Source organism: Periplaneta americana, chromosome 3 (genome assembly GCF_040183065.1).
Source record: "Periplaneta americana isolate PAMFEO1 chromosome 3, P.americana_PAMFEO1_priV1, whole genome shotgun sequence".
Classification (NCBI taxonomy): Eukaryota; Metazoa; Arthropoda; class Insecta; order Blattodea; family Blattidae; genus Periplaneta; species Periplaneta americana.
In genome coordinates, this window is record NC_091119.1 from 98,489,203 (window position 1) to 98,508,528 (window position 19,326).

At 34.7% G+C, this 19,326-nt stretch overlaps 1 protein-coding gene across 1 annotated transcript in view; it reads left to right on the forward strand.

Moving 5' to 3' along the window:
- Positions 1-19,326, forward strand: part of LOC138696312 (eukaryotic initiation factor 4A-I-like) — a 56,421-nt gene that overhangs the window by 15,085 nt on the left and 22,010 nt on the right. The window lies entirely within an intron of this gene.

Genomic DNA, 19,326 nt, shown 5'->3' on the forward strand with positions numbered 1-19,326 from the left:
CATAGTTGTGACATTGGCTATACACTGCTCTTCACGTCACATGGTCACCATTTAAAATTGTCATAGGATTACGAAAACTTTCATACATCTTGATTACACAACTTTTAACACTGTATCACTTCGGAATATGTATGATAAGACTTTCTTGTGTTAAATTCTAACATACCTTGTTTACTGGTCGTTGGTCGTTCTGAGGATGACCCATAAAAGGTCGAAACATGTAAACAAGGTACGTTAGAATTTAACACAAGAAAATCTTATCATACATATTCCGAAAACTTTTAGTATTTTTTACTCTTATGTATTGCTGTAATTATGAACTGATGAATGTACATTACCATATTCAGTACTAAAAGTAAACATTGTATGTATTTCAAAACTTTATTTTTAAATATCTAGGCCTGTACGAAAATTACTAAATTTCAACGTGGAAAAAAAATATGTTTGTGCAGTACAGTATGTCTTTACATAACCTATAAACATATTTTCCAATTATCTGGCAAAATCAGTTATCCGGCACTGGCTTTGTCCCACAGTTGCCGGATACGAGGAATTCTACTGTATATAATGCTTTCTCTTTCATATGAGTTCTGTCAATCGAAGTGTTTGCCAAGTGAGCTTGTTTAAACCATGTTGTAAGTACACTCTCGTTCTAGTGGCAATGTTTTTAACGACTTCCACTCCTTGGAAAGTGAACCACAACTCGCAAAACTCTACTCAATTTCAGCACGACTTTTCACTATTGTATTTAGTTTTGAAACAGATACAACTTGCTGCAAAATCAATACATATACCAATATGGGCATAAAATCAGCGGGAATATTAATTTTCTCTGCCATTGAGAATACTTTGTGCTTTTTCGCTGGATCTGAAGGTATTATAGTACATTTCTACTTGACTGCAAGCACTACAACAGCATTTAATGTTGGATACAAGATCTGTTCTCTATCTACAACAGCAATTTTCTAACAAAAGAACAAAGCATTTACCGGTAGCATCTCCTAACATAGTTTCTTGCATCTAGTGTCACCTGCGTATTGCACATGGTCACTACAGTTCCTGGAATGTGGCATGTTATATTGGTGTGAGATCCCGCACAAAAAGTCGAGGTTTAATGTGTCACAGTACACAAAAATTCCTGTGTAAAATAAGAGATAGTAAAATCGAGAAGATCTTTCTATTGTAGATAGGTATTCTAATGCTCTTGATTTAACAATAGATTTCTTCTCTCTCTTGGTTCCCAGTATTTAAATGTAAGCCTTTCATTTTGTTGAAGTGTGTTACATGGTTCATATCCGTTTCTTCATCTTGAGAATACAGTAAACAATTTGGAGTAGACAGGATGCAAATTCTGTGTAAATGTTTACCCATTAGCTAGACAATCATGAACAGTAAGGAGCTGAACATGGCCACAACAGATTTGCGTGATAGGTCAGGAATTAAATTAGGAATTTTCTAGTAGATTTGCAATGAGAATTTTCTGTAGCATTTAAAATTTGGACATTGTAATTATTTTTAATTTCATTTTAGGAACTTCTTTTATGGAATAATATGAAAAATTGTAATTTGGTTTTGTTTAATTCTTGTGCCTTTCTTTGCTAGAATGTCTGCTCTTATTTCTGCTTATTGCACAATGTGCAGTAACACTGAACTATAATTCTATTTAAACTTTGGATTTGTTTAATCACTGATTGCATTTCTTTTACTTCATTTTATTTATTTATTTATTTATTTATTCTGGTGTAGTTAAGGCCATCAGGCCTTCTCTTCCACAACACCAGGAATACAAATACAATAACAGAAATAAAAAGGAAAAAAAAACACTATAAACGAAGTAAAGTCACACAAAAATATACACAGGTTGCAGTCACACAAACTTTAAATGAGTGATTAAGTATAATTAATTGTATCCTAATTAACTAACATAAACAAGAAACTTGCGATTTTAATCTGGAGTAAAAAAAAAAAAAAACACAAATCGACACTTCTAGCAATATCTAAAAAGCATTAAACAAGGTTGATTTGTTGATACCATCGATTGTATTGTGGCTCTAGAATCATATGATGACTATATTCTTGCAACAGTGAATCCAAAGAAATAAATTTTGAAGGGATGTATGAATAGCTTCAACATCTTTGTGTTATGTATAGGGTTACCATATGTACTGGTTTCACTGAGACAGTCCCAATTTGGAGACTTGTTCTGGTGTCCCAGCGATTTATAATTTGCCTCAGTTTCTGACTAAAATTGCAGACCCTCTTGGAGGACGTCATGTCACGGCAGCCATGCATATCATTCATTATAAATAAAAATAACATTACACATTGATGAACTCTTCATTTGTCGATTATAACTTTTCCATCTATATGATCATCATAGCTGTGACTGATTCCAATTATTACTCAGTTCCCAGGTGTCACAGCTTTGTTGATTCTTGATTCATCCTAATGCACTCCCATCTGTGCTCAATACAGCCGTGATTATACATCACTGAGTAATTGTATCAACTTTAGAAAGTTAATTATTACTTTCTTGTGATATAGCACTTTATTGCCAATATTGACCAGTTAGCATTCACAGATGTCGAAGAGAGTGCAAATTTAGGGAAAACTTGCAGAAACAGTATCCATTTCTGAAAAGAATATGTGGTATGGAAGATAAAATGTAGTCAATATGGAACTGAATTTTTTGTCAGTCATATAGGAAGGTATGACGCGCGCGGGGGGGGGGGGGGGGGGGTGTGCGTGTGCGCATGCGTGCTGCGGATAAATGGCAGGACTGTGACCCATTTTAAAATTGCACACCACTTCGGCAGGCTATGATATGCATGATGTGTATCTGTAAAGAGTTATGTCGTGTACTAGGGTGAGTGTATGTTAAGTGTTCGTGTAAGAATAGTGTAGGGAATGGGTGATGATGGTGAGGAAGGGAGAAGGGGAAACCCGATGCTGGCACGTAGCCTACTCCTGTTGAATAGCACCAGGCTTAATGTCCCCATCCGACAGACGAATCACTATCAACAGTGACATATGCCTTCTCTTCATATGCACTAAGGAGATATTTGCGATTTAACCCAGCATATTGGTGCACAGTTTAGTGATTAGAAGTTGTGCACCATCATCTCTCCTAGTCCTGAAATAGAAATTTTACAAGAAATTTTACAAGAAAATTTCTGACCCTGCCGGAAATCGAACCCGGGCTGCCTAGTCTGGAGGCAGACATGCTACCACAAAGCTAATTTTGTGGACTGGAAGGTTTGACATTAATGACCACATTGTGTGCAAAACATAAATCTGCATTACAAGTCATTTCCTGGTGTACGACAATGAAATTCTTTGCAAGTGTAAGTGAACCAAGTTATGATCTCTGTATTGCCACCAAGGAAGCAACCATTGCGTATCATACTGCCATCCATAAAATAAGCTTCAAAAGTTCAGATTGCACTTCAAAATTGGTTTCAAAATGTTTTGAGCAAAAGTTTTCTCTTATTTGCGCTAAGTGTGAGGCAATAATTTTAAATATAACTGCATCATTGTCAATGGAAAAGCTGGAACCTGGACTGACCCATTTCAATTTTATAACCATCATTATCATGGTCCAGCGTGCGTAACAGTCTCAGTGAAAATGCTGTCAAAGCAGTTCTCTGCAAATGCAACATACATTTAACATGTATTGAATTTTTTGATACGATCAGAACTGATAAAACCTGTCTCAGAAAAGTTGTGTCAAGTGTAACTTCTATCAAAATGTCCTGCTGTAGGAAAGCAGGAATATGGTAACCCTAGTTAAGGGCATTAAGTTAGGGTTTATATTTTATGACGTAAAGCAGGGGAAAACATAAAATCGGAGAGTGCAAAATAGAAGTTTCACTGTTTATATTTTTTTAATTACGAAAATTTTCATGACATAGTCATCAATGTTGCCAATATTATTTTCTAGCAATGTGATAAATCTGAGATATGGATTATGGATTAAATTACAAAATTCAGTCATTAATTCATGTGTTGTAGTTAAACTTTACCTTTTGACGTGAACTGTATAGTATTTGCAAACAAGAGATGAATCAAAGACAAATACATTATAAGGGATACTAAACATAGCAAAAGATGGTAAAAAATATTTTTGGTTCATATTTGCTTAATTCCGAAATTGCTTAAAATATGCAAAGACTTCACCAGGAACGGATTTTAACTCAGATCATGTTCTGCCGATATGTGAAGTAGATATTCGTCTGAAGAAGATAAGAGGAAGACAGGTGACGAAATTTGACATGGAAAAACTGAAGAATGAAGAGGAAAGAAGAAAATTTCAAGCAAATTTTCAAGTGAAAGCCACTATATTAGAATCCACACCTGAGAATAGTAATGAGTACTCGACTCATCTAAAACGCTACATATAGACAACAGCAGAAGAAACAATAGGATACAGAGAAGGTGTGAGCATTAAGAAACCTTGGGTCACAGGTAAAATTTTGGAGAAGATGGAGGAAAGGAGAAAATGGAAAAACATCAATACAGAAGAAACTACAGGAAACTAAAACTACGAAGAGAAACTGACAAGACCAAGGAAGACTGGATGAAAGAGAAATGTGAAGTAGAGGATCTAGAGAGAAAAGAAAGATATGATTTAGTACCATGAAGTTAAATGTTTGAACTTAACAAATAAGAACAGAAAATCTATGTTGTTGATAGAAGACAAAAACGGAAATGAAATGATAGACAAACAAGGAATATTGAACACATGGACGAAATATGTAGAAGAGTTGTATGAAACAGGGAATTGTCCAGATAAGTTAGCCATAGAAGATGAAGCAACTGTATCAGAAGACGAAAAAGGATTTTTCTATTTTAAGAGAAGTTAAACTAGTGCTTAGGGAAATGAAGAATGGGAAAGCAACAGGAGTTGATATAATCCCCATTGAGTTGGTGAATTGTTTGATTGAAGACGAGAAGGAAATTCTATTATTATGCAACAAAACATATGAAGATTTTATGGAGACAGTGTTGATTTCAATAAAAAATGACCTCTCTAGTACTCAGTGGCAATGAAATTTTAGCATCTTCTGATGCCTGTAGAATTTCTTTTAGTATTTTTCCTCATTACATGAGTGATGCATAGATCAGGTATATGTGAAAGAATGTAGAAAATTAAGACTTGAGCATTAATGGGTTAACTTATTTGATATTGAAATTATGAAATTTACGGCCATTATCAGAGAGAACTGGTTGTTAAAAAAATAATAATGCCACTACTGCATACAATCTTCATATTTCCATTTTTTCCTCGGAGTTGAATGCTTCTCCACTCTTAAGTCTTCTTTTCTAATATCTTTGTAAGCTGATTCCTTAATGAAATTGTCCTTGCTTTGCATTCTGAACCTAGAAAATAATGAAACATATAATGGAAAAAAGTCTGTTGTTTCCTTTGGGAGATACTGTAATGTTTAAATTAATATTAAATTTAAAGTTTTTCCCTCGAAATAATGTCATGAGACATGGGTAATGTGTGACTGATGTGCTGCTGTGCAGTTCATACTAGTACAATAAACTGTCCATGTACAGTTTTCGACATGTCAAAACATTCTCTTTGAGAATCCCAGATTGTCCATGATGTTGCGTGTATGTGTGAACATTGCCATACAATATGCAATATTTATATAATATTTTGATGTAATGCTGAATTTACAATGATGCGAATCCACGACACGTGACGCAACATCGCACTATTGCATCGTGAATTGGTGTTCCCAATTCCGCATCTTGAATCGTGATTTGTGTTGATTAAGAAACTTAAAATGAAACATTGCCTGTCTTCTCTATTTTTGGAGAAGAAGAAATCAACATAGAAGATTGCAAAATAGACATATGCGCCATTGGTGAGTTCGTCCTGTCTTCAAGGAGCATCAACAATTTGGAGATTATCATACTCTGATTCCGAATATGAGCTCAGCAGATATAGAATCTTATAACTATATGCGAATGACACCTTAGCAATTTGATGTTTTCATGCATGTAATTGGCTCTATTATACAACTTTCAATGCATCCAGCATAATGTCAAGTGCAACTTTGAGGTTAGTACGGTTTCCCTAATAGTTTTATCTCCCTTTCAAGTCCTTGGCTACAGGGGATTCCTTATATTATCTCACACTTTTCGTATTGCACCTTCCACAATGTTCATTATAGTTCTAGAAACAAGTGCTGTAATCTGGGATAAATTGAAAGGCATATTCTTGTGGAAACTCTCTGAGGACACTTTCACGAAGGTGGAAAAAGGATATTAGCAAAAATTAAGTTGTCCGAACTTCATGAGTGCCATAGATGAAAAGTATTGTGTATTTCTGGTAAACAAACAATATACCCAAGAGTAAACTGTAAATAATGCCATTAATTTCAGAGGATTATTCTTTGAGATATTTTAAACAAACAAAAAATGTCTCCTATTTAATTCCTTTTCAAGATGAAAAAAATTGTTTTATGTGAAACATTTCATACCGTGTATTGGGAAAACCATTCATTGATGTAATTGTCAACATCCTCAGTCAATTTAAGAGAGCAGTGTATTATGATGATAAATACAGTAGAACCTCTATTATCCGTGGTAATGAAGGGGTTGACTGAAAGGTTAATAGAAAAAATCTGATAATCCGTACCATAAAATATTTTCGTAAATTAAGGGAATAATACTTGAACTTTAGTAATTTCCTCCATGGTCTTGTTTTTAATATGCTTGGTAGTGAATCAGAAGTTCATTAATTTAAGATTGGTTATCAACTGCGTGTTTTTGAGGGGTAAGAAAATTCCTTGTAATGGCTGTCAGCAGAAAGATAGGAATAGTAGAGATCTTATGTTGTAAATTTACATACTGTATACATTTTATATTTGATTTTTATTAAATCGCGCACATTTGTAACATCAGTCTCATATTCTGATGCGAGATGACCCAGAGTTTCTCTTTTCCCGAACCACTTAATTATTTGCATTTGTTCGATACTTAACACAACACTTATCTTTTAACACTCATGGAATACATATTATATAAAAGTTGTACAGTACGGCAACTCGGGAACAGTAGACCAAACTGTGTAAATGTAAATGCTTGTAATAACACTCTCTAGAAAAAATATGTACTAATATATAACGTGCAATAGTACTTCATATATTTCTTAAACAAAACACGCATTCCAGAAATGTTGTGTGGTAAAAGTTAACTCAATTTCAACTTTTTTCACATTGTGTGTGTCGCGTCATTGTAAAAGATTCATAACATTACTGGTCCATGGTGTGACGACATTCCATATAATGTGAATCGACCTTAAGTGTAACATTTGATGCATCAAAATACTTATCACAGTTCACATACAAACTGGCCTTAATAGAAGACCTGACAATAGACTTCTTGCTGCTACTTAAAATATTACTGTGGCACCCTGTCATTTTGTTCTCTATCTTGAGGAAAAGTAAAGTGCTGGTTAAAATTTTATTATACTGTATTTCAGTAAGTTTTAGTGGTCACTACTGCACATCAAAAATTACATATAAACTATTTTAACTGGACGCAAAGACATTTACTAGTTCCTTTGAGAATCCAAGATAAAGAATGCTTGGCTTCACTTCCCGTCATGTGTGGTGACCCTCCTCACAAACTTCCTGTCATGTAAGCTACAGTACTCTAGTTGTCGACAATAAACTTCGTCACTGGGATGAAAAAATAATAGAGAATATCACTGATCTAGTGGTGGGTGTGATTTGAAGACTGTGATTTTGTCGCTGTGACAGGTTTGTTGCTGGTTCCGACTGTGACTACAGTATGAAAATCACAGCTCCGAGAAATCACCATCTCCACCTGACATGTGACTCATAGTGATGGCGACTGTACATTTATGTGACCATATTATGTGACAGCTCCAGACAGTTGCAAGTCAGAAGATTCATACCAACTCGGACAAGATAACTGGGATCTATTATCGTCCCACACAAAAGGTTAACATCGGTAACTTTTTGATATTCAAGCTTCATCCACACATCGCTGAATGCACTCGCTATATTCGTTCACAAATAATTCATTTAATCATTCGTAAACATTCTTGGGCGAATATACACCCCCATACATAGCAATGACCCTGCTAACTGTGTGTGTGTTAGTACTTGCGTGTTAATCAGTATTGTTCATGTAAAGTTACAGCACCGGTATCTTAATTCCTAGAAAAATAATAATAATAATAATAATAATAATCCGTGGCGCTACAGCCCGTGAAGGGCCTAGACCAACCAGCCGGCTGCTGGCCTCACGCCCACATGCCGAAGCAGAGGTAGACGATCATCCAACCAGAATGGAGGTATTGTGTGGTTAGCACGATGATCTCCCCAGCCATTATAGCTGGTATTCGCAACCGGATTTTGCTACCTATCGTAGCTCCCCAAGTGCATCACGATGCTGGGTGGGCACCGGTCCCATATACTGGTCGAAATTTCATGAGAAAATTTCTTCCCCCGTGAGCACTCGAACCAGCGCGAATTCCGTAACGCGAGTCCTAGGCGGGATGCCTTAGACCGCGATGCCACAGCACGGGACAGAAAAACAATAAACATAACTAAATATCTGTCACCTTGATGGGAATGTGACAAAATTGCTATTATGTCACAGCAATTTTTTTTGGCGATGTCACAGTTCTGAGCTGTGATGGCCAAGATTGGCAAGGTAATACACTTGTTAGGTTTTACATAATTTACGTGGCATAGAAAACCAGTTTTTTTTATTCAGTCCTAAAGTTAAAAACTATTTTAATTATTAGGCTTCGAAACTTCCGATCCAATAGAGCAGTTGAGTGGGAAATTCACATTACAGCATACTAAGTGTAGTGGTAAAGCGTACAGTGGGTGGGGGTACTGTAGAATGAATGACAACAAATACGCAAAGAAAAATGCTCTGGATTTGAAGGTTCTGATGAATAATTTGGTTTTTATACAAACCCGTTTTCAAACTGTCTGAAACTATTACACAGTTAGAAAAGTCAGAGCAAGTGATGCTGGAAGCCCTCAAATTAATTGAGGAAATGACACAGAGAATTAATGAGGCACCGAGTACATCGGTTACTGAATGTGTAAAACAGAAGTGGAAATCAATTTTATGTAAAAATAACAGATATGGAACATTGTGTAACATAAACAGCAAATTAGTGGACATAGAGTCACCCGAGAATAAAGGACTGCTTCTTAGAGACTGCAATGATGTTAGGTTTTTTCGTTTTGCTCCTACCACGTCATGTGACATAGAGCGCAGCTTTTCACAGTACAAACTGTGTTTGGCAGATAACTGAAAAAGATTTACTTTTGAGACACTGAAAATGTATCTTGTAGTACATTGCAATTCGGTACTGTAACTGCACTTCTTAAATATGACCAATAGAATAAATGAAGAAATTAAAATTGCTACATGTTTATTTCCACCATTAACACTGTGTATAATTAAACACAAATGCTTATAAAAGACAGGAGAATAAATGCTTTTCACATTCTTTTGACATTGTCATTGTGTAATGTATATTTACTTTCATATGTATGTATGTTTCCCCATACTGCCATACTCTACTCTAAATAGCAACGTTGTTACCACAACTCAGCTTTACCTTTGACTACCTGCAGCTAGTCAACAGCCTATAGTACATGCACAATAAATTTATTGTATCGGGTCCCAAGTCTCGAAGCCTATTAATTATATTACACTTTGAACATTGATTTTGTTACATATTTCAGCAAGGAATCATTATCTAAAGATTGTTTATACAGCCACCAGTCATCTATTAACACTTATCAGATTTAAAAAAGCGTGTTCTTTCACATACTGACAAAACTGGTGATACATACAAGGATTGTTTGAAAAGTTCATAGCTTGACATAGAAATGGGATTAGGATTATTACGAAACACTTTAATTCTCAACACAATCCCCTCCTGATATTCGCACTTGGTCCACTGGTGCTGTAGCAACCTGTCACCCATCAAGAGTCAAGAGCCTTTTTGTTTTATGTCATACATATAACAATAATAATCGTTGCAAAACCACGGTTTCTTTTATTTTTATAATTTTTTTTATATACTTTTCTATCTAGTTTACATGTTACATAGAAAACATTTTTGTGTGTGTAATGGCACAATCCTGCTGATGGCAAAATGCTGTCACACCCCATCTTTACACTGCAGTTCCAAAAGTTATTTCTGGAACAGGAGAATCGGCATAATGATGGGGACTTTGCAACCAACTATAATGTATGAGCTTCGACACTACTGCAGTAAATACTGGATTAAAGAAAGAGTGGCACATGTATTCTACTTGAGCAAAAGATACGGTTGGCCTGTCATCACATCATGGAGATCATGCTAGAAGCAGTTTTTCATGCAACTGGGTTTTCAGCTGGCCCAGAGATATAATTATTTAAAAGATTCAGAAATGCGTGGAGTACAATTCATTATACTGATTATAGAAATGATGCTCTTAAACTGGATGAAGTAAAACATATTGCTAAAGATATGATCACTTTTGCCCAGAAACAGCTTGAATTCCAACTCCAAGGTGAGTACAAGGCATTACTAAACCTTACTCTTATCTTCCTGGAAAATGAATATTTCTAGAGTGCCTGATGGACTTCAAGTTCGATGTATATCAAAATCAGTGATAGTGTTTAGTTTATCTTACTATCATTACTGAATATTTTATACTGTTGGCTAATAATAATAATAATAATAATAATATTACATGTAATTAAGCAGAAGAGACGATATTAAGGGATATGCTACTGGAGCTAAATGACAGCTGTGAGCAGTATGGGATGAAAAGAAATGCAAACAAGACGAAGACCATAGTTATTGGAAAAAATATAAATAAGGTAAACGTGCAAATTCAAAATGAGGCAGTAGAGCAAGTGGATAGCTTCAAATACTTGGGGTGTCCTGTAAACAGTAACATGTGCTCCTCCATGAAGTCAAAAGGAGGATAGAATGGTAAAGGAAGCTTTTAATAGAAAAATGAGCATTTTGTGCAGACATTTGGAAAAAAAACTAGGAAGAGACTAGTGAAGTACTTTGTGTGGCATGTGGCATTGTATGGGGCAGAACATGGACAAAGTGAAGAGAAAGCGACTAGAAGCATTGGAAATGTGGACATGGAGAAGACTAGAGTGAGTGAAATGGACAGACAGAATAATAAATGAAACTGTGTTGGAAAGAGTGGGTGAAGAAAGAATGATGCTGAAACTGATCAGGTAGAAATAAAGGAATTGGTTAGGTCATTGTCTGAGAAGAAACTGCTTGTTGAAGGATGCACTGGAAGGAATGGTGAATGGGAGAAGAGTTTGACAACATTAAGATATGGATCATATGCAGGGACAAAGAGGAAGGAAGAAAAGAAAAATTTGAAAATGGTAGGTTTGCATTGAAAGACCTGCCTTTGAACAGAAAACTATGAATGAATAACAATCAATATTATTATTATTATTATTATTATTATTATTCTTATTATTATTATTATTATTATTATTATTATAGTTTATTACGGTATTATTCAGCATTGACTCGAAATCAAGGTTGTTTAAATCACAAGTCTTGCAAAACCATCCAGTTCATACAAAAATTTCTGAAAACTAATGGGTTACTTAGGAAGCTTGATGTTAATGACCAGATTCTTTAGAGGGGGTGGAGTCGTGGAGGAAAAACTGAAAAAATAAGCCAATATCACAGCAGACATGTCTTTTGGATGTCATAAACCACGTGCTAGCAGTCTTAAGGGAGCAGTGTTTTGTGTACTCAATCTTTTTTCAGTAGGATCTGGAAAAGGATCATGGTTCACTTGAATGCACACCACGTTGTTTTACTCACCAACTCACTGTGATGCAATTAAAAATTCAAAATAAGTGATACATTATTGTTACGCAACATACATTCTTCTTTACTTCTAAGCTTTTATTAACATCTGAAATCAGAAGTAAACACTGAAATAATGAAACATTTGTCTTCAGAGACAATTAATATTGGGTACCCTCCACAAAATTGCTTCATTTATACACCGATGGATCCTTGATCTCCAGGGAACAAGGTGCAGGTGCAGGTGTTACGTACTGTCTCTTCTCACTTTATAGATCTCTTGGATATGGAACAACAAGTTTTGATGGAGAAATCACTGCAATAAGTGAAAGTCTCAGGAATCTTCTCTGCCACATCAATAAATTTAAAAATGCAGTTATATTGTCAGACTCCAAAACAGCTATTCTGTCAATAGTCTCTAGACACACACCTTCATCTCAAATAGCAGAAATAAATAAAATGCTCTCTCAACTAATAACACTCAATAAAAGAATTGTATATCCTGGGAAACGAGAATGTGGATGCTTTAGCAAAGAAGGGCAGCACTGCTACTTACAGACCTGTTACTAAATCTAAGTATTACTATGTGAAAAGATTTGTTAAATCTACATACTTAGACTTTAACAAACAAAATTTGATAACACAATCTCAAGGGAAAAAATGGAACTCTTTGCATCATAATCCACAGTTGATTCCCGATTTACCATGCAAATCGTCTGTAGCTTCATTTAGATTGGCAACAGGCCATGACTGTTTGGCCAAGCATCTGCATAGAATTGGAATATATCAGTCTCCTAACTGTCCACTGTGCAACTCAAATCAAGAAATAGATTCGGAACATCTCAAAATCTGTGCTTCAGTGGCTGACCATGACAATATCTTTGAAAAATATTGGAGTGCAAGAGGTCAAATGACTTTGTCAAATGCCTGCATGTTTTAGAGAAATATTACAAAGTAGATGCGTCTACCTTTATGCCTTATTACTGGGCAAAATCAATTCATTTTTACAGATATATTTGTTGAAAAGCCAGGTCAAGCTGACGGAGAGAGAAGAGTTGGGAATTCGTGAGATTTGCAATTTAGAGTAGCAATTTATGTAAACTATTTGTTACAAGCATCCTCGCCATGTGGAATGCCTGCAACTCCTGAAGAACCTGAAGTACAAACAAATGAACCAAGTATTGACAAGAATAGCTATGAAGTAATTTCTTTGCCAGTTATGTTATCTGTCAGTACTGGTTGCATTTGCCTTTTTTTTGACGAAAACGTTTCTATTGAAATTAAAGAGTTAATGATGGAAGGAATCTCCAATGAAACGTATAAATGTGGATTCAGATATCATTACTACAAAAAATCTAGAACATTTTGTATCAGGCAACACACTCATTTTTTAGAATCACTGGTATTAATTACATCTGACTTTCTACAGAAAGATGTTGAGAGTTGGGAGAAAGATCCTGATTACTAAACGAATAGAGAAATTGTCTATTCCATGAGAGTTGTAATGATATTGCAGAGCAGTGAGTGACATTTATGGAAAAATACAATAAATTGCATATCACATGAACAAGAATAATGGTTGTTGTTATTATTAGTGAAAAAGTTCAGGCAGAAATACTCTGAAACCAGAGCGGGTAGAAGAGAAAGTGTAATTTCTTCCTCTAGTTCAGTGGTTTGCGCCAAGTGGCACTAGCTCTGTTTTCTGAGCCCATTTCAGGATCGTTATTTGAGCGAATGCAAAAGGTTTTTAAAAATAACCCATTAGATAAGAATGTATTGTAGAGTACTTTGTTACAGTATTTTACTTGTTTAAAAATGTAATATTACTACATTAACAAATTGTGAGTTATATAACACAATCCTGAATAGTAAATATAATAATTAACCGAAAATTGGAACATTGTGCCGGTTTCAGTCAGAAATACACAAAAAAAAGTATGGCTTGCAAAACTGAACATTTTTATGACATTACAAAGTATGCATTGACATGAAATTATAGGTTTTTTATACACAAGAAAGAATATAATATAATAAAAGAGACACTTTATCTTCTTCAGTAGTTTTTATCTACTACTCTATTTAGTCATTAGTTGCAGTTGTGTCTGGTTTATACGTAATTCAGGGGAACAAGAAATATTACGTGCAACTTAAAACTTCGATATTATGCTAATGTAAGTTTTGATCTTATGAAATACCTAGGTTATTTTGTGTTTTGTAAAATTAAAACAATTTAGTAGCACTGTATTAACTAGTTGTATGCTACTTATTGGAGATTATTAAGTTAACGACTTTTCCTTGAGATCTATTACTTTCTCATATACTCGATTAGAAACCTCTTATGATGTGGAAATGTAATAAAATTGTAAACCAGGTTAAGTTATAGCCTTAATGCAAAGTAGAAGCTAGGTACTTGGATTCAATTAGGAGTCCACAATTAGCATTTGAATACAGCACATTTTTTAACTGCCACATAGATTGAAAAATGTTCAGATGTAGAAAGTCTATGGTGATCATCACAAGATAATCATTTTCTAATTCCAAAATGTCGCTCTAGAAGATCCTGGTTAAATTTTTTCTTTCAGAATATATTTAAATCTGCTATCCCACGAGAATTAATATATTTCGAGAGTGCTCTGAATTGTCACTGTAAATAATTCAAGGGTTCTTTCTTAGACAAACGTGTTCTTTGTGTTGGCAATTACGTGTAATATATTTTCTAAAATCGTGTCGTGCTAGGATCCTTTGTACAGGGCAGAGGAGGGAGTCTTTGAGTTCAGCGTATCTGCAAGGTCGTTCATTCACCTTGTAAATTCTTTTGTATTTTCACTTCCCTCGAACACATCACAGTTTATGACTCTAAAAAATGTATCGATTTTGAAAAACTCACACTAAACAGCTGAAATGCTGGTCTGGAGTTCATTTGCTGGAAGGAATTGGTCATTGTAACTAATGTGGAGTAATGGCACATAAATGCACACAAGTGCAAGATTAGCTAAGGTGTTCTTCTGATTTTCGGATATCACATCCAATTATTTTCTTACTGGGATATTTAACGATGCTGTGTCAACTACTGGGTTATTTAGCGTCAATGGAATTGGTCATAGCCAGATGGTATTTGGTAAGGGTACATTGTTACGAGAAAGGATTGATGTCCTCTTGGTTGGATATTTTCTCTCTTTTTTTTTTTTTTTTTTTTTTTTTCAAGATACTGAGGCAAGTTAGGGAAAATATGTGTTATGGCATACGGTCTTGGTAGCCAGTTCTTGCATGCAAGTCCTACCTCTTTACTGGCAATAATAAATTTATTGGCTCTTACAATCAAAACCGCAGAAAAATGGATATCACAGATGTAAGAACGAGCATACAGTTTTCTGTCTTTGTGGAATTGCTCTACACCACTTCCGAAAAATGTTGTTGTTGTTGTTTTCTAATGCCAGGCGCTTGACAAAGTCATTAGACCTCTTGCACTCCAATATTTTTCAAAGATATTATCATGGTCAGCCACTGAAGCACAGATTTTGAGGTGTTCCGAATCCATTTCTTGGTTTGAGTTGCACAATGGGCAGTTAGGGCACTGATATATTCCAATTCTATGCAGGTGTTTGGTCAAACAATCATGGCCTGTTGCCAATCCAAATGAAGCTACAGACGATTTGCATGGTAAATTGGGAATTAACTGTGAATTATGATGCAGAGAGTTCCATTTTTTCCTTTGAGATTGTGTTATCAAATTTTGTTTGTTGAAGTCTAAGTATGTAGATTTAATAAATCTTTTAACAGAGTAATACTTAGATTTAGTAACAAGTCTGTAAGTAGCAGTGCTGCCCTTCTTTGCTAAAGCATCCACATTCCCAGGATTCCACATGGGATGGTATCCATTGGAATACAATTCTTTTATTGAGTGATATTAATTGAGAGAGCATTTTAGTTATTTCTACTGTTTCAGATGAAGGTGTGTGTCCAGATACTATTGATAGAATAGCTGCTTTGGAGTCTGACAATATAACTGCATTCTTAAATTTATTGATGTGGCATAGAAGATTCCTGAGACTTTCACTTATTGCAATGATTTCTCCATCAAAACTTGTTGTTCCATATCCAAGAGATCTATAAAGTGAGAAGACAGCATGTAACACCTGCACCGGCACCTTGTTCTCTGGAGATCAAGGATCCGTCGGTGTATAAATGAAGCCAGTTTTGTGGAGGGTACCTAATATTAATTGCCTCTAAAGACAATTGTTTCATTATTTCAGTGTTTACTTCTGATTTCAGTATTTCTTCTGTTAAATTTAGATTATATTCTATATTGAATAGAGTTAAAGGGTTTGGTTTAATTTGTAAGTTTTCTTTTAAATTCGGGATATTGATTTTCTGTTTTAATTCTTGAACCATGAATATGAAACTATTTTGAGTTTTCAATCTACAGAGAGGACTGTATGAATGCCAATTGTTTCCTCGTAATCTGATAAGTTTTTCATATTGAATCAGTGCTTTTTCTTCTATTGTCATTTTGATGCTGTTAATATTAGTGAGGAATCTCATAGAATCTATTGGAATAGTTTTGATTCCACCAGTAATGAGCCTGAGAGCTTGGTTTTGAACATACTCTATTTCGTTTATGAAAGGTGAAGTAATTAAAATTTCTCCGCTGTATATCAGCACTGGCTGTATAAACATTTTGTATGTAGTGTTCAAAGTATTCCTAGAGCATCCCCATTTCTTTCCTGCTAATCTTTTTAGAAGGAAGAATCTTTTATGAGCTTTTTCAGAAATGTATTTCAAATGGTTGCTCCATGTTAACTTACTATCGAAAATAACTCCAAGATACTTGGATACATAAGTCCTAGGAAGGTATTGGCCATTGTATTGGATATTGAATTCTCTTTCTTTTTTACCAAGTGAAAATATTTGGTAGTTACTTTTGCTTAAATTGAGTGTCATCAAATTTGATATATTCCATTCATGTAGTTGATTTAGAACTTTAAGAGCAGAATTTTGAATTTTGTCTGTATGTCTGTAAGATCCGGAAGTCCACAAAACTATATCATCTGCAAATAGTGCTGTTTTCATGTTTGATTCCTGTAATAGGGAGGTTAAGTCATTTACATAAATATTGAATAAAGTTGTGCTGAGGACAGCGCCCTGAGGTAGACCTCGATATGTTTGTAACTAGAATGTGAGTTATTGAATTTAGTAGTAATGAACCTTTAACTAAGGAATTCTGATATCCATCTGAAGATATTGTTGTAGATACCTAATTTCTGGAGTTTTAGTAATAATTTATTTCTCCAAACAGAGTCATATGCTAACTGAAAGTCAATAAATATTGCCAAGGTATCTTCTTTCTTGTTAAAACTGTCTTTTATTTCTTGGCCAAGGCATATGACTTGTTCATTGGTAGAGTGTAGTTGTCGAAAGCCAGCTTGTCTTGATGATAAAAGGTTTTGAGATTCTAAATACCAAGTTAATCTGTTGGAGATCATGGACTCCATGGTTTTTGCTATCATGCTTAATAGTGCTATTAGTCAGTAACTATTAACATCATGAGCAGGTTTCCCTTTTTTGTGAATTGGTACAATGATTGCTTTTTTCCAAGCTGCAGGAATTGAGATGTTCCATGATAAATTGAAAATGGATAAAAGTACAGACTTGGCTTTTTCCCGTAGATGTTTCAAAAATTCGGAATGAATGTTGTCGGGGCCAGTAGATTTCTTGGTTTTTAAATTTTGTATAGCTATAGTTAATTCTTGGAAGTAAAATTTTGATGAAATATTTCAGGTTTTGTGACATTACTACTAATATTGTTTTTATTATTTTTATGTAATTCTCTTTTGATAAATTTGTCAGTTTTTTGGTATTGGGATGTAATCTGTGAAAGTTTGAGTAGTGTTTATTAAATGCGTTGGCTATATCTCTACTATCTTTAGCGTTTTGTTATTATGAATGATAGGTTGGCTAGTATTTTCCTGTGTATTGGAAATATTCTTCAGAAATTTATATGATTTAGTGCTATCGGTTCTGTAATTAATATTTTCAATAAATTTATTGAAACTGTTCTTTTTTGCTGTTATGATTGCTTTTTTAAGAATGGCAGTTTTCTTCCTCCAATCTTGAGTATCTTCTGGTGTTTTGCTATGTTTTGCTTTGGTTCTTGCTTTATCTCTATCTTATTTCAATAAATTCAGGTTTTCAGTCCAGAATGGGGTGTATTTTTTTGGTTTACCTTGTGGAATATGCTTTTTTGCAATTTTAAGAATAGATTCACAGAAATATTTGTTCAGTCTATCTGAGTTTGTATTTTCCATTAGTGGTGTGTTGAGTTTGAGGTGTTCATCTCGTTCTGATGTAAATAGTTTCCAGTGAAAAATAGTCTAGTCTTTGGGTGGATAAAAGAGACGTCTCTTCCTTACAGATTATATAATTGGATTTACATAAAGAAGAAAACAATTAGGCTTATTACTACTCGCTCACATAAACGGCACAATAAAAATCACCCGAACACCATGAGAAATATCTCCTTAATTCCATAGCAGAACGAGTTCTACTTGCTCTGTCCACAGTATTAAGAGGTAAACTGGAGTCTTAGAACAATTGCCACGCCAGTGTTTCGTTCAGTTGCTGTGGCGACAATAGGGGGTTTAAAAGTCCCATTAGACCCTTGCTGACTTCCCACACTTTCTATTCTAAACGCTCTGCTGAAACTAAAAAATCTACTTGGTTGGGTTAGTAATTGTCATACAGGCATATGGACTTACAAAAATCCTTTAGAATGTTATTGCAAATGAAAATGAGAAAAAAACGCTGTATTAATTTGTCACGAGGTAGAGCATGACTGGGTGTTTCCTTAACACTTTTTTTTTTTTTTCGTTCATATAAGCAGCGTTCTACTGGCCTACTTAAAAATTACCAGAGGAAAGAAGAGCAAAGAGGAAATCACTCTACTTCGAATTCTTTGAAATAGACAATGTGATTAACAGTGTCTAGGCAGAACCCAACCCCGAAACAAGCATCACCATCAGACTATTAGTTCACCATAAACTATGCGAAACTATGTATTTTCGTTAGAGAATAAATAAGGTACCTGGGTGTATTAAGGCCCAGCAAGTTATAAGGCCCACTACCTAGGTTTGCCATTAGTTATACATTTTTGCAAAAGAGAGCAACAGCTCTTAAGACCTATTTCTTCTTGCATTCGAGTGAGATATAAAGAAATTAGATTCTCGTTCTTGTTTGTAGCTGACTGGTGGCAACAAATTATGTGATTATTTCTGCTTTCATTATAAAATTTTGCAAAATTTAAGTTGATATTTAATCGTTTTACTGTGTATTATTAATATAATATTAAATGCACATTATTGTGTAAACATTAAGAAGTTTGGGACTACTGTGAAACTTTCGCTAACGAGCATATGAGCACTCCATAAATTAAAATTGGCATGAAGTAACAGAGCAGGAAATAAGGCCCGTGA